Raw genomic sequence first — 13,469 nt, forward strand, 5'->3', positions numbered from 1 at the left:
CTATTCCTTGTCATTCTCACTCAATGTCCAAAATATTTCACCAAGATCCTCCATAGATTTAGAAATTCCCACAAGTCAGAAAGCAAACTATTATCCATTAAACTTTTATTATAATAGCATGAACCAAAACACATTGCAACAGATTCCTAAACTATTATTACTCTTGGTTAAAAAAACTTTAGCTGTAAGGGTAATGCAGCAATTTTCTACTCCCAATGTTCAGCCACAATGAAAAGAGAACAAAGACTTTAAAGGTAAGTTAACCAGAGAACGATTTCAATCTTTAATGCTCAGATTTTTTTGTCAGAATACATCATTACGTTATATACAACCCTGAGATTTTTTATCCTGTGGGCCAGGCAGGATTTCTACTTAGTGGTAGTGAAAAAAAACTGTACTCAAGAAAAGGTATGCATATAAAAGAGAGAAATGTAAACCATGGAAACATGAAGCACCCAATGGCTGAAGTGCAGGCCAAAAAATAATCAACTGAGGTTTCCTATCTCAGTTCATTTGTTTTTTTACGCTTGTGAAGAGAGAGGTTTATCTTATTCAAATGGTCTAAAACCTCAATCCTTGTCTGTTCCAGTATAAAATGAGCCAATGTCCTTCTTCCAATGTAAGAAGAATAGAAAGGTCAGCACAAATCGCCAAAGGTTTGAAGGTCATAACAGCAAGAATTAAAATGGAAGGAACAGGAATGAAACAAGTATCTTTTGCAGATGTATTTTTTCTTGAGCAATGGATGATCTTTACCTCTTTTATTTTGCCTGATCCTGTTCTAAAAGGAATGCCTAACTTCAATGCTGGGTAAGTTATTGGAGGTGATTCTGAACGACGGTCTTCCAGCACTTGGAAAAGCAAGGACTGATTAGAGACCAGCATAACTGTGAAACAAAAAATCTGGATGGAAACATAACATAGTAATAATTCTAATAATGCTGGAAATAATCATCAGGAAAGGGAATATTTTAAAGAGAGAGAAAAACGGAGTTAATGTTTCAGGTTGATGACATTTCATCCATTCTGAAGCAGTGGAGATTTAGACAAGTTGGAGAGAAAGGCGGAGCTATAGAAACTGATGAGGTCAAGGTTAAATATTGCACAATTAATCAGAAAATACAATACCACTTAATTTGCTGGACATTTCCACACATTGGGAGCGTTCATGAATGTGCTACAATATTAATCTGCACCATCAGATGAAGAAATTCTGAAGAGAGAAGCCAAGAGAAATAAAGTTGAAGGTGTGCAAAAAGTGATCTTCCAGAAGCATGAAATGGAAAGTAAAAAAAAAGTGAATTCGAAATTACACTTAATTTTATTCAGAACAGTTCGCTATAAAGTTACATATTTCAATAAACTTGAGATCGGGATATTCCCCATCGAGAGTGATGACTAAAGACAAGAGGAGCAACAACACTGAAGGAGTAAGTGGGGAAATAGTACTTGTTAAAATCATTTCTGGAAATCACATAGCATACAGATATTTCCAAGGTAATAGTGACCTGATGTGATACAAGAATCGGCCAATTCATTTACTGCAAGTTCCTGCCATCAGCAATGCTAACAAAGGTTTCACTTTTTTATAATGAGGGGAATGACAATGAATTGTGGCTATTTTTTCTACTTCTCCTAAAGTGGCGCAATAGGATCATTTAGATCCCACTGCAAGAGCAGATGGGAGCTTGGTTTAACATCTCACCGGCTTTGCTGCACTCCCCTCACTTTGCCCTGGATTGACACCCAGAGCTGCAGTGCTCAGGTTTCCTCTTTTGCTCAAACCCTGGAAGCTTCTGACTTGGAGGTGAGAAAGCCACAGCAAATTCTGTGCAAAACACCAAAATCTACTTCTGGAGCTGAAAGGGGAAATATAAACTAACATACACTGATTCCCAAAGTATCTTGAATTTCTTGACTTTCTTAATCTTCGGATTCTTAATCAATGGCATCAAGGTTAATGTAACAGTTAGCACATCACCAGTAAGGTGCCAGCAACTGGGGTTCAAATCTGGGGCTGTCTCTGAGGAGTTTGTATGTTCTCCCCGTGTCTGCACAGGATTCCTCTGGGTGCTCCGGTTTTCTCCCACCCTTCAAAATGTACTGGGGTTGTAGGTCAACTGGGTGTAATCAGGCAGCACAGGCTTGTGGGCCAGAAAGGCCTGATACAGTGAGGATGTCGAACAGAAAGTGTTGTAGAAATATAACCAAAAAGGATGGTTTTAGATCTAGGAAGACACATAAGTCTACTGGTCTGTATACTGTACCCAACAGCAACTTGACTCTTCCCAGTTCATCTCTCATCTGCCACTGAATTTATTGCCACCACTTTTCTTTTCTCTGACCCTGCCCTGGCCATGCAGTCTTCTAAACATCTTGTTTGTGTACCATATTTCTCACAATGTTTATTTGCATGGTGAAAAAAATATTTCCAGCATGTTTTGCCTCTTGGCAGATTTTTATCAGAATTAAAACAACAACCCTTCAATCAATTAACCTTCTGATAGCAATGAAAGTAAACAAAAACTTCTTAAAATTACTTTGTCTGTTAAGTTTGTTTTTGCTCTATTCCACAAATCTGAAAAAATAGAAATTGTCAAACATCAAGCATTTCTCTTTGCTGATATTGAGGCATCAATTGTGTCATTCCATTATTTTTCATATTTGGGTTATAAATTAATTTTATGCAAAATATGAAGATCATAAAGATGTTTAAAATACAAAATAAATTGCTCTTTTAAAAATCAGTTTTCAACTTTAGGTGAAATATTAAAGGATGCATTTTCACTCAGTGGTGGCAGAATGGAATGATCTTCCAAAAGAGATAGTTGCGGCAGGGTCCCTTCTGTCATTTAAGAGAAGGTTGGTTGTGTACATGGATGTGAGGGGTTGGAGGCTTATGGACAGAGAGCAGGAGGGGGAAGCTAGTGGAGTTGTTCGAGTGAACCGGCGTGGACTTGAAGGGCCGACATGGCCTGTTTCTGCGCCGTAAACAGTTATATGGTTATGGTTATATGGTTAATAGATTGAGAATTGTGACCTCTTGCATCCAACAAAATGAGTGCAAATAATCCACAAACCTTAAAGCTAAGGTGGAAGAAGATGAATGGATTCATCGCTTTAACTTTTTGGTTACTTTTCCAGTTATACATCATGTTGCCTTTATTTTAATTGAATTCACAACCCAATTTTTGTATGGGCTCTGATTTCAGCTGCAGTACATTTATGTAGTTGGCAGCTTTCACAGTACAGCATAAAAAAGCAATTCTAGATAAATAAGTTGAAGTGAAGAGTAATATTTACTGTGCTCTTGAACTGGGGGAAAGGAATGGTGAGCAGAGGCAGAGATCACAATAGAATTTGTGGCACAGACCAAACTATTCAACCTGTCAGGTCAATGTTTGCAATGAATCGCCAAAGTTGAGGCCAATTTTTCTCGTACCAAATATCAATACATGTGCACTTTTCTGCTGGACTCATGGATCAACAACAAGCTGCACTTTGTTCTCCACTTGTGGCTCAGATTAACCAGCTTAGTTCATACTGAAGATCGAACACTGAGAAATGTAAGTCGATTTTAGCAAAGCTTTTGACAGCTCTTGCATGGTAGGGTAGTCTGAAAGTTAGATCACTTGGGATCCAGGGTGAACGAGCCAACTGAATTAAAAAATTGGCTTGATGGTAACAGGCAGAGAGTGGTAGTGAAAGGTTGTTATCCAGATTGATGGTCTGTGACTAGTGACATGCCCTGGGATCAATATTATGTCTGTGGTTGATTGTCATCCAAGTCATTCATATACAGTAGATGATAAAGTAGTTGGCGTGATTAGTAAGTTTGCAGATGACATGAAAATTAATGTATTAGTATGATGGAGAATCAGTTAACCAACAGAAGATAGAAAATTAGGATTGGCAATCAGTAGTTAATGGTGTGTCACAGGGATAAGTGCTGGGCACACCATTACTTACAATATTCAGAAATGACTTGGAGAAGGGGACTAAGTGCTGTGTTTCTAAGTTTGTTGATAATATTAAATTGTAGAAAAGCAATGAGTGAGTCGACAGTTTGTAAATAAGATCAATTTGGAAGGAAGAAATAGCAAAGGTAGTCTATTATTGAAATGGTGAAAAGGGTCAAAAACTCTATGCAGTTATCCAAGTGTGGCCTCACCAGTACTCTGTAGGGTTGTCTTAAACTTTCCCTACTTTTATCCTCTTTGCAATAAAGGCAAAAGTTCAATTTGCTTTGAAACCATAGAACTATTATTCTGCCTTGTCCCACTGTCCTGCACCCAGTCATAGCCCTCCATACTCCTCCTATCCATGTATCTGTCCAAATTCTGCCTCATCCCACTGTCCTGCACCCAGTCATAGCCCTCCATACTCCTCCTATCCATGTATCTGTCCAAATTCTGCCTCGTCCCACTGTCCTGCACCCAGTCATAGCCTCCATACTCCTCCTATCCATGTATCTGTCCAAATTCTTCTTTAATGTTACATTTGAGCCCACATTCACCACACAGCTGACACCTTGTTCCACACTCTCTGTGTGAAGAAGTTTGTCCTAATGTTTCCCTAAACTTTTCCCCTTTCACCCTTAACCATGTGCGCTGGTTTGTATCTCACCTACCCTCAGTGGAAAAAGCCTAGCTACATTTACTCTGTCCACCCCCCCTCATAATTTTAAATATCTCTATCAAATCTCCTCTCATTCCTCTACACTCCAGGGAATAAAGTCTTAACCTGCTTAACCTTTCCTTGTAAACTCAGTTCCTGAAGTTTGGGAAATGTCCTAGTAAATCTTGTCTGAAGTCTTTCAATCTTATTGATATCTTTCCTGCATTTAGGAGACCAAAACTGCACATAATACTCCATATTTGGCCTCATCAATGTCTTGTACAACTTTACCATAATATTCCAACTCCTACACTCAATACTTTGATTTATGAAGACCAATATGCCAAAAGCTCTTTTTACAACTCTGTGAATTACGTATCTGGGAATTACATATCTATTCCCAAATATTTCTGTTCTACCGCACTCTTCAGTACCCGACCATTCCCCGTATATTTTGTTTCTTGGTTTGTCCTTTCAAAATGCAACACCTCTCACTTATCTGCATTAAATTCCATCTGTTATTTTTCATCCCCTTTTTTCAGCTGGTCTGGATCCCTCTGCAAGGTTTAAAATCCTTCTTCGCTGTCCACAATAACTTCAATCTTTGTGTCATCTGCAAATTTTTTCATCCAATTTAGCACATTCTTATCCAGATCATTGATGTAAATGACAAACAACAATGGTCTCAGCACCGATCCTGAAGCACATCACTAGTCACAGGCCTCCAGTCTGAGAAGTATCATCCACTACCACTCACTGGCTTCTCCTGCATAGTCAATGTCAAATCCAGTTCACTACTTCACCATGAAAAATGAGCATCTGAACCTTCTTGACCAACCTCCCACGAGGAATCTTATCAAAGATCTCTCCATGTAGAAACATCAACAGCCTTTTCTTCATCAACTTTCCTGATAACCACCTCAAAAACTCTACACGATTGGCCAAATGTGACTGACCACACACAAAGGCATGTTGACTATCCATAATCAGTCCCTGGCTATCCAAATACTTTTACATCCGATATCTTACAACACCTTCCAATAATTTACCTACTACTGACAACAAGATCACTGACCTATAATTTCCTGGGTTACTTTTGGAGCCTTTTTTAAACATCAGAACAATATGAGTGATGTGTGGCTAAGGACATTTTAAATATTTCTGCCAGACTCCCTGCAATTTCTACACTAGCCTCCTTCAAGGTTCAGGGGACTATCTTGTCAGACCCAGGGGATTTATCCACCCTTATTCTCTTTAAGACATCAAGCACTTCCTCCTCTTTAATCTGTAACGGGTCCATGACCTCACTGCTTGTTTTCCTTCCTTCCCATGACTTTGTGCTCATTACATGCTGTATCTTAATGCCAACATTTTGTTTTACTGCCTGAGCACCAAAACATGTTGTAATCTCACTCCACTAAATATTTAAAAAATTCCTTTTCTTCCATCCAAAGTTGATAACCTCACACTTTTCAACATAACACTCCATCTGGCAAATTCTAGCTCTCTCAGTCTGTTTCTTTCTTTCCCTACCCTTGCTGAGCCATCACTTTGTATCATCACCAAATTTGGTTCCCTCATCCTAGCTATTAATTTAGACTGTAAATGCTTGGGATACCAGTACTGATCCCTATAGTAGCCCAATAGTCACTGATTGCCAAAATGAAAATGACCCATGTATGCTGCTCATTAAAGAACCTCAGAGTTGTATGTGGTGTCATGTGCATTCATGTATGTGGTGTCATGTACATTCATATACATGGTCTCATGTACATTCATGTACGTGATGTCGTGTGCATTCAAGTATGTGGTGTTCTGTATGTTCATGTATGTGGTGTCATGTGCATTCATATATGTGGTGTCATGTACGTTCATGTACATGGTGTCATGTACATTCATGTACGTGGTGTCATGTGCATTCATGTATCTGGTGTCCTGTACATTCATGTACGTGGTGTCATGTGCATTCACATATGTGGTGTCATGTACGTTCATGTACATGGTGTCATGTACATTCATGAATGTGGTTCGTGTATGTTTATGTACGTGGTGTCATAAATGTTCTCTGACAACAAATCTGAACTTTGATTTAATGCCATTATCATTGATACCCTTCATTAATTGGCATTATGTGGATCTCTCTGGTATTGCAAGTTGAAATCTGGACCTACAATGTTTAGGTCAGATCATTGATAAGACCAAATTTATGTTTAACTCTGAGCAGGGCCGACTTTCATGGTTGGAATCTCAATGTTTGGTGAAGTATTATCTCCAATTCCACAAATGCACTCTGACATTCTGAGTAGCACACGTTTTCGTGTTTTATTTCTGATTTGCGGCACATATTTTTCCACTGATAAACGGGCAGTGTTATTTCATTCATGGATCTAAGTTACTCAGAATTATTCTTGTTTGCATCAACAACTTTACCAATCATGTTCTAAATATGAAATTTAGACCAATGAGCAAAAAAACAATGTTCTGCTGAGTGAATGCTCCATTCATTCAGATCAATACCAGACTTTCAGAACAAAGCACACAATACCCACTGCACCATTGGATCTTCCTCAGTCGTTAACTATGTGTTGCCATGGGAGCTTAGTGCTTTAATGTGTAAATTACTGTCACACATTGTGAATCAGCAGTAGGATGCTGGTTGATAGATCTACATGGCTGAATCAACAGGTAACTCCTCATGAGAATTCATTCTCAGCTAAGGAATCTTTCAGTTGTGACAGCATACACAATAAAAGGTAGTGGGGCCCCAAAGAACTTTAGACAAGATTTTAGAAAGTTATCATGAAGTGCAATTCTTCCTTACACCACATCTATTTCATTTCACAAATTAGTTCAGTAAAGAGAATGGCTAATATACATTGAGATTCATTGATTTCTAAGTTAAAGTTTTCATTTATTGGACTACTGTGATATGAACAGATCAATTATAAAACCATGAAGTGCATTCATTGATGTTTTTAAGAAGGCCAATAAATCACCATCACCAAGGTTATTTAGTAGTTAAAGCATAGCATCAATCAGACTTCCCATCATTAAAAAAACCAGAGTGTACAAAGTAAATCATGAAAGAATACTGGTGCCAGAAGATTCATACGACCAGGTTCAGAAACTGGTGCCAGAAGATTCGTACCACCAGGTTCAGAAACTGGTGCCAGAAGATTCGTACCCCCAGGTTCAGAAACTGGTGCCAGAAGATTCGTACCCCCAGGTTCAGAAGCTGGTGCCAGAAGATTCGTACCCCCAGGTTCAGGAACAGCTGCTCCCCCTCCATCTCCACAACAAACTCAATCAGGGACTCATTTAAGAGTGCATTATTTATTACTGAAGATTTATATTTTATCTGTATTGAACAGTCAGTCTCTTTACATTTATTTCTATGTTTACATTTCTCTCTTTTGTACACATATGTTTTCCTGAGTTCAGTTTTTTTTGCCCAACTTTTATAAAGAAATTCTGCCGACAAGAAAAAGAACCTCAGGGTTCATATGTCATATGGGCTCTGATATTTGAATCTGAGATACAAGTCCCCGATTGAAAAACTTTACATGGATGTAACTTTGCATAACTTTTCTCTGCTACACAAACAAAGCACCAAATGACTCAGATGTTTTATGGAGTAATCTCTGTGGCACATGGGTAGCAAACAGACTATTTGTAGCTTAATTTTAAAGATATTGCAATAGCATTTGAAAGTGAACATTTAAAAAATACATCTCTCTAAATGTCAGTTATTTTTATGCTGTGCATGCAAATATATCTGACCAGACTTGGAGTAATGTGACCAGTTTTGGGTTCCATATCTCAGGAGCCTATTGAGTTAGCATTGGACAGGGTCTGGAGTAGGTCCTTGGGATGAGAGGGCTAATGTCTAAAGATTGTTTGATGGGTCTGCATCTATACTTGCTGGTGCTTAGAAGGGTGAGGGGAAGTTCATTGAAACCTAATGAATAATGAAAGGCCTGGATAAAGTGGAAGTGCAGAGGGTGTTTCCAGTAGTGGGCAAATATATTCTATCTGCCATAGAAGTAGTAATCTTACTATTTTGTCATGCAGCTAAAATGTTACTTTATACCAAAGGCAAAAGTACATATTTTCTGACCATGTACATGTAAAAAGATCTGATTACAGTTGATTGGGCAATTGAGTTCAACAGTTGAGGGGCAATTGAGATCAGGTGACCAAAACTTCAACATAAAAGTGAGGGGCTGTGTAGTGAAACAGTTATCATTGGAATGGGTTGAGTCAGAGTGGAAGTCTTTTACTCAGAGGGGCTTTGGTTAATTTGACCTGAGGTGGTGGTGCAGCAGGAGTTGAAGTAAGAAAGGGTCACCATATTTGAGGAACAAAAAGGATTCAGCAGGTAGACACAGATAAGGGAAGGTTTTAGATATTTTTTTTTCCTCTAGTCATAAACAGTGGGAATGGCAGGGAAAGGCTCCTCTTGCAGAAAGTGGGTTGTTAGAGAAGCCAGCAGTGACCATGATGACTTAATCTGCGAGAAATGCATCCAGCTGCAGCTGCTGACAAGCCAAGTTAGAAATTGGAGTTGGATGATCTCTAGATCATTTGGGAGACAGAGGAAATAATAGACAGGAGTTACAGGGACACCTTCACAACTAGGAGACAGGAGAAGAGTAAGTGAGTGACAGTCAGTAAAGGGAAAGAGAACAGTCAGGAAGTGCAGGGCACCCCTCTGGCTATTCCCCTTAGTAACAAATATACCATCTTGGATATTGTTATGGGGGAATGACCTACCAGGGTCAAGCCATGGTGATCAGGTCTCTGGCATGGAGTCTGGTCTTGTGGCTAAGAAGGGAAGGGAGGAGAAGAGGTGACCTGAAGTGATGGAGGATTTCATAGTTAGGGGACAGAGAAGAGGTTCTTTGGAAGAGATTGAGTATCCTGGAGGATTTGTTGCCTCTCTGATGCCAGGATCTGAGATATCTCAGATCGAGTTCATGGCATTCTCAGGAGGGTGGGTGAGCAGCCAGATGTGGTCAATAGAGGGACCAATGATGTGGATAGGAGGGGTGAGGAGGTCCTGCAAGGAGAGTTCAGGAAGTTAGGCTTTACGTTGAAGGACAGAATCTCCAGGGTTGTGATCTCAGAATTGCTATCCAGACCAAGTAGTAATAGTGGACTGTTACTGTATATGTCTTAATATTTTGTATTTAACTTATTTTTGTAAATATGCTCCATGGACCTGAAGAAATGTTAGCTCATCTTTGTTGAGCAAGCAATGGTTTGAGTGATAAATAAAGGTGACGACAGTGAGGTCATGGAACCTATACAGATTAAAGAGGAGGAAGTACTTGCTGTATTAAAGCAATGAAGGAATGATAAATCCCCAGGGCCTGACAAGATATTCCTTTGGACTTTGAGGGAGGCTAGTGTAGAAATTGCAGGGGCTCTGGCAGATCTATTTATAATGTCCTTAGCCAGAAGTGTGGTGCTGAAGGATAGCTCATGTTGTTTTGTTGATTGAAAAAGGCTCGAAAAGTAATGCAGGAAATTATAGACCAGTGAGCTTAACATTAGTAGTAGGTATTGGAAGGTGTTCTAAGAGATAAGATATCCAATTATTTGGATAGCTAGGGACTGATTAGGGATAATCAACATGGCTTTGTGCATGGTAGGCCATGTTTAACCAAACTAGTAGTGTTTTTTGAGAAGGTTACCAGGAAAATTGATGAAGGAAAGACTGTGGATGTTGTCTGTATGGGTTTTAGTAAGGCCTTTGTCAAGGTCCTATATGGGAGGATAGTCAGGAAGGTTCAGACACTAGGTGTTCATGGTGAAATAGTAAACTGGATTCAACAATGGCTGGATGGGAGAAGTGGTAGATGATTAGCATTTCAGACTGGAGGCCAGTAATTGGGGGTGTGCTTCAGGGAACTGTACTAGGACCATTATTGTTTGTTATCCATATCAATGACCTGGATAATAATGTGGTAAACTGGATCAGCAAGATTGCAGGTGATACTAAGATTGGAGGTGTTGTGGACAGCAAAGAAGGTTTTCAAAGCTTGCAGAGAGATCTGAAGAGGCTGGAAAAATGAGCTGAAAATGCAGATGGAATTTAATGCAGACAAGTGTAAGGTGTTGCATTTTGGAAAGACAAACCAAGAAAGGATACACACGGGGAATGGTCGGGCACTGAGGAGTGCGGTAGATCAGAGGGACTTGGGAATACAGATACGTAATTTCATGAAAATGGTAGATAGAGTTGTAAAGAGAGCTTTTAGCATATTGGTCTTCATAAATCAGACTATTTAGTAGCTGGGATGTTCTTGTAAAATTGTACAAGACATTAGTAAGGCCAAATTTGGAGTATTGTTTGCTGTTTTGGTCACCAAACTACAGGAAAGTTATCAATAAGATGGAAAGAGTGCAAAGAAGATTTACTAAGATGTTGCCCGGACTTCAGGAACTGAGTTACAGGGAAAGGTTAAGCAGGTTAGGACTTTATTCCCGAGAGCAGAGGTTCCCAACCTTTTTATTCCTCTGTACCCCTTGAGCATTTTTATAGGTTCCCATGTACCACTTTATTAAGGGTTAAAAAAAACACAACATTGTGCAATCTGACTATGGATTTCAATACCATGTATTGTACAGTAGTAGTTATTCTCTCAGACCCAATGTACCCCCTGAAGTCAGCGGAAAAGATCACTGGGGGCTCTCTTCCTACCATGAAGGACATGTACAACACTCAATGCAGGCGAAAGGCAATAAACGTTGTGAAGGACTCCACACACCCCTCATGTAAACTGTTCTCCCAAATGTACCACTGGGGGTACATGTATCCCAGGTTGGGAACCCCAGCCCTAGAGCATTCTCTGGAGATTTGATAAAGGGATTTAAAATTGAATGGAATAAACAGTAAATAGGCTTTTCCCACTGAGGGTAAGTGAGATGCAAACCAAAGGACATGAGTTGAGAGTGAAAGGGGAAAAGTTTAGGGGGAGTGTCTTCACACAGAGTGGTGGGAGTGTGGAACGAGCTGTCAGCTGAATGTTGAATGTAAGCTCAAGTTTAACATTTAAAAAGAATTTGGACAGGTACATGGATGGGAGGGCTATGGAGGGATATGGACTGGGTGCAAGTCAGTAGGACAGGAAAAAAAAGTTTGGCACAGACTAGAAAGGCTGTAGGAGCTGTTTCTGTGTGGTAATGTTCTATGGTTTTCTAACATAAAATATAGGAATGGCATTGGTCCATTCAATCATAGATGATTTATTTTTCCCTCTCAATCCCATTCTTCTGCCTTCTCTCCATAACTTTTGGCACCCTTACAAATCAAACATTTATTAGTCCAATGACTTGTCCTCCACAGATGTTTGTGGCAATGAATTCCACAGATTTATCATTCTCTGGCTAAAGAAAATGTTCCTAGTCTCTGTTGTTAAGATAACGTTTTCATGCGTTCAACATAGATCTATTAACTCTTATTTATTTTAATATAATGCATTTCTTTCATGGAAATTTGCCAGCTTTGGAAAAGAAACCAGTATAAGGGAGGAAATTCTCCTAACCATCAGAACTTTGGAATTAATCTGTGTAAGTTTATTTTGCAGTAAATAGTTTATCCCCATTTTCAAGTCAAGTTTCTTGTCATCTGATTGCACAAATGCAACCCAACAAAACAGTTCTTTGGCCCTCGGTGCAAAACGCAGCCACTCTACCAGATATAACATGCATACAGGCAAACTAATATATACACAGGACAAGTATTCATGCATACAAGAAAATCAATAAATATTGCTTCGTAATACGAGAGTCTCGGATGGTTAGTGTGAGTAGTTGCTTTGGTTGTTCAGCATTTTCATGGCCTGTGCACTTTTAAACTCCAGTGTGGACAGGAAATCAAAGTTAGACTCAAGATTTTAAAAGCTGTTATTTGACGTTCGATTCAATCCCAATCTGTACTTTCTGCAGTTAGATTAGCAATACAGGAGTCTTGAAGATTGGAAAACTATTGTCGAATTAATCCCAGTTTATGGTGATTTCAACAAGATCAAGGAAGAAAATTCCAATAAGGAAACAGTACCAATGAACAACAGAAGCAACAGCTGAACAGGCCAAATTACACAACTGGTTTTACTGCAAACCAAGTTCAATCAGATATCCTTGCTCAAATTGTCCAATTAGTACAAGATATTAATCATAAAGGCATTTATGTTTCACGTTACAGCATTTCTTTGTTGAACTCATCCCTGACACCAGGGAGAAAAATGTACTCCTTTATGAAAGGACTATTACGTGTCATCAAATCTGTGATTGTAGCAATAACAGTTTTAGGCAACTCTGCACTATGACCAAAAAAGTCAAAACAAATTTAATCACACAGAGGGGTAAACTAAAAATGTTAGTTATAAGATGAATCACTGCATTCAAATTAATGTATTTAATTTGTCCTTGGGTATGCACCATCCCCATATGTACATAATTCTAAATCAACCAATTAAATTTAAAGCAAAAATTTGTTACTAAATTTGAAAATGGTTGTTTTTGTCTCTTCACATTGTTTACAGAAGATACAGTAATAAATTCTGAAGCTGTGCTTTGGGTGGCACGTTTAGCACAGTAGTTAGCGTTGACGCTGTTACTGCAGGAGCGACTGGGGTTTGAATCTGGAGTTGTCTGTAAGGAATTTGTATGTTCTCCCTGTGTCTGCATGAGATTCCTCCAGGTGATCCAGTTTCCTCCCACCCTTCAAAATGTATGGTGCTGGTAAGTCAATTGGGTGTAACTGGGCTGCACAGGTCCATGGTTGAAAGGACCTGTTACCATGCTGCATGGCTAAATTTAACAAAATCTATATTTTAAAATTTAAT

At 39.1% G+C, this 13,469-nt stretch overlaps 1 protein-coding gene and 1 long non-coding RNA gene across 15 annotated transcripts in view; one reads left to right on the forward strand and one right to left on the reverse strand.

Moving 5' to 3' along the window:
- The window catches only part of cdh13 (cadherin 13, H-cadherin (heart)), an 813,941-nt gene that overhangs the window by 422,839 nt on the left and 377,633 nt on the right, over window positions 1-13,469 (reverse strand). The gene's annotated exons all lie outside the window — the stretch shown is intronic.
- Window positions 3,522-13,469, forward strand: part of LOC138745103 (uncharacterized) — a 45,623-nt gene continuing 35,675 nt past the window's right edge. The window contains exon 1 of the long non-coding RNA XR_011346030.1: window positions 3,522-3,566. This is a non-coding gene — a long non-coding RNA (uncharacterized lncRNA). The remainder of the gene's footprint in view (window positions 3,567-13,469) is intronic.

Source organism: Narcine bancroftii, chromosome 10 (assembly GCF_036971445.1).
Source record: "Narcine bancroftii isolate sNarBan1 chromosome 10, sNarBan1.hap1, whole genome shotgun sequence".
NCBI classification, from domain to species: domain Eukaryota; kingdom Metazoa; phylum Chordata; class Chondrichthyes; order Torpediniformes; family Narcinidae; genus Narcine; species Narcine bancroftii.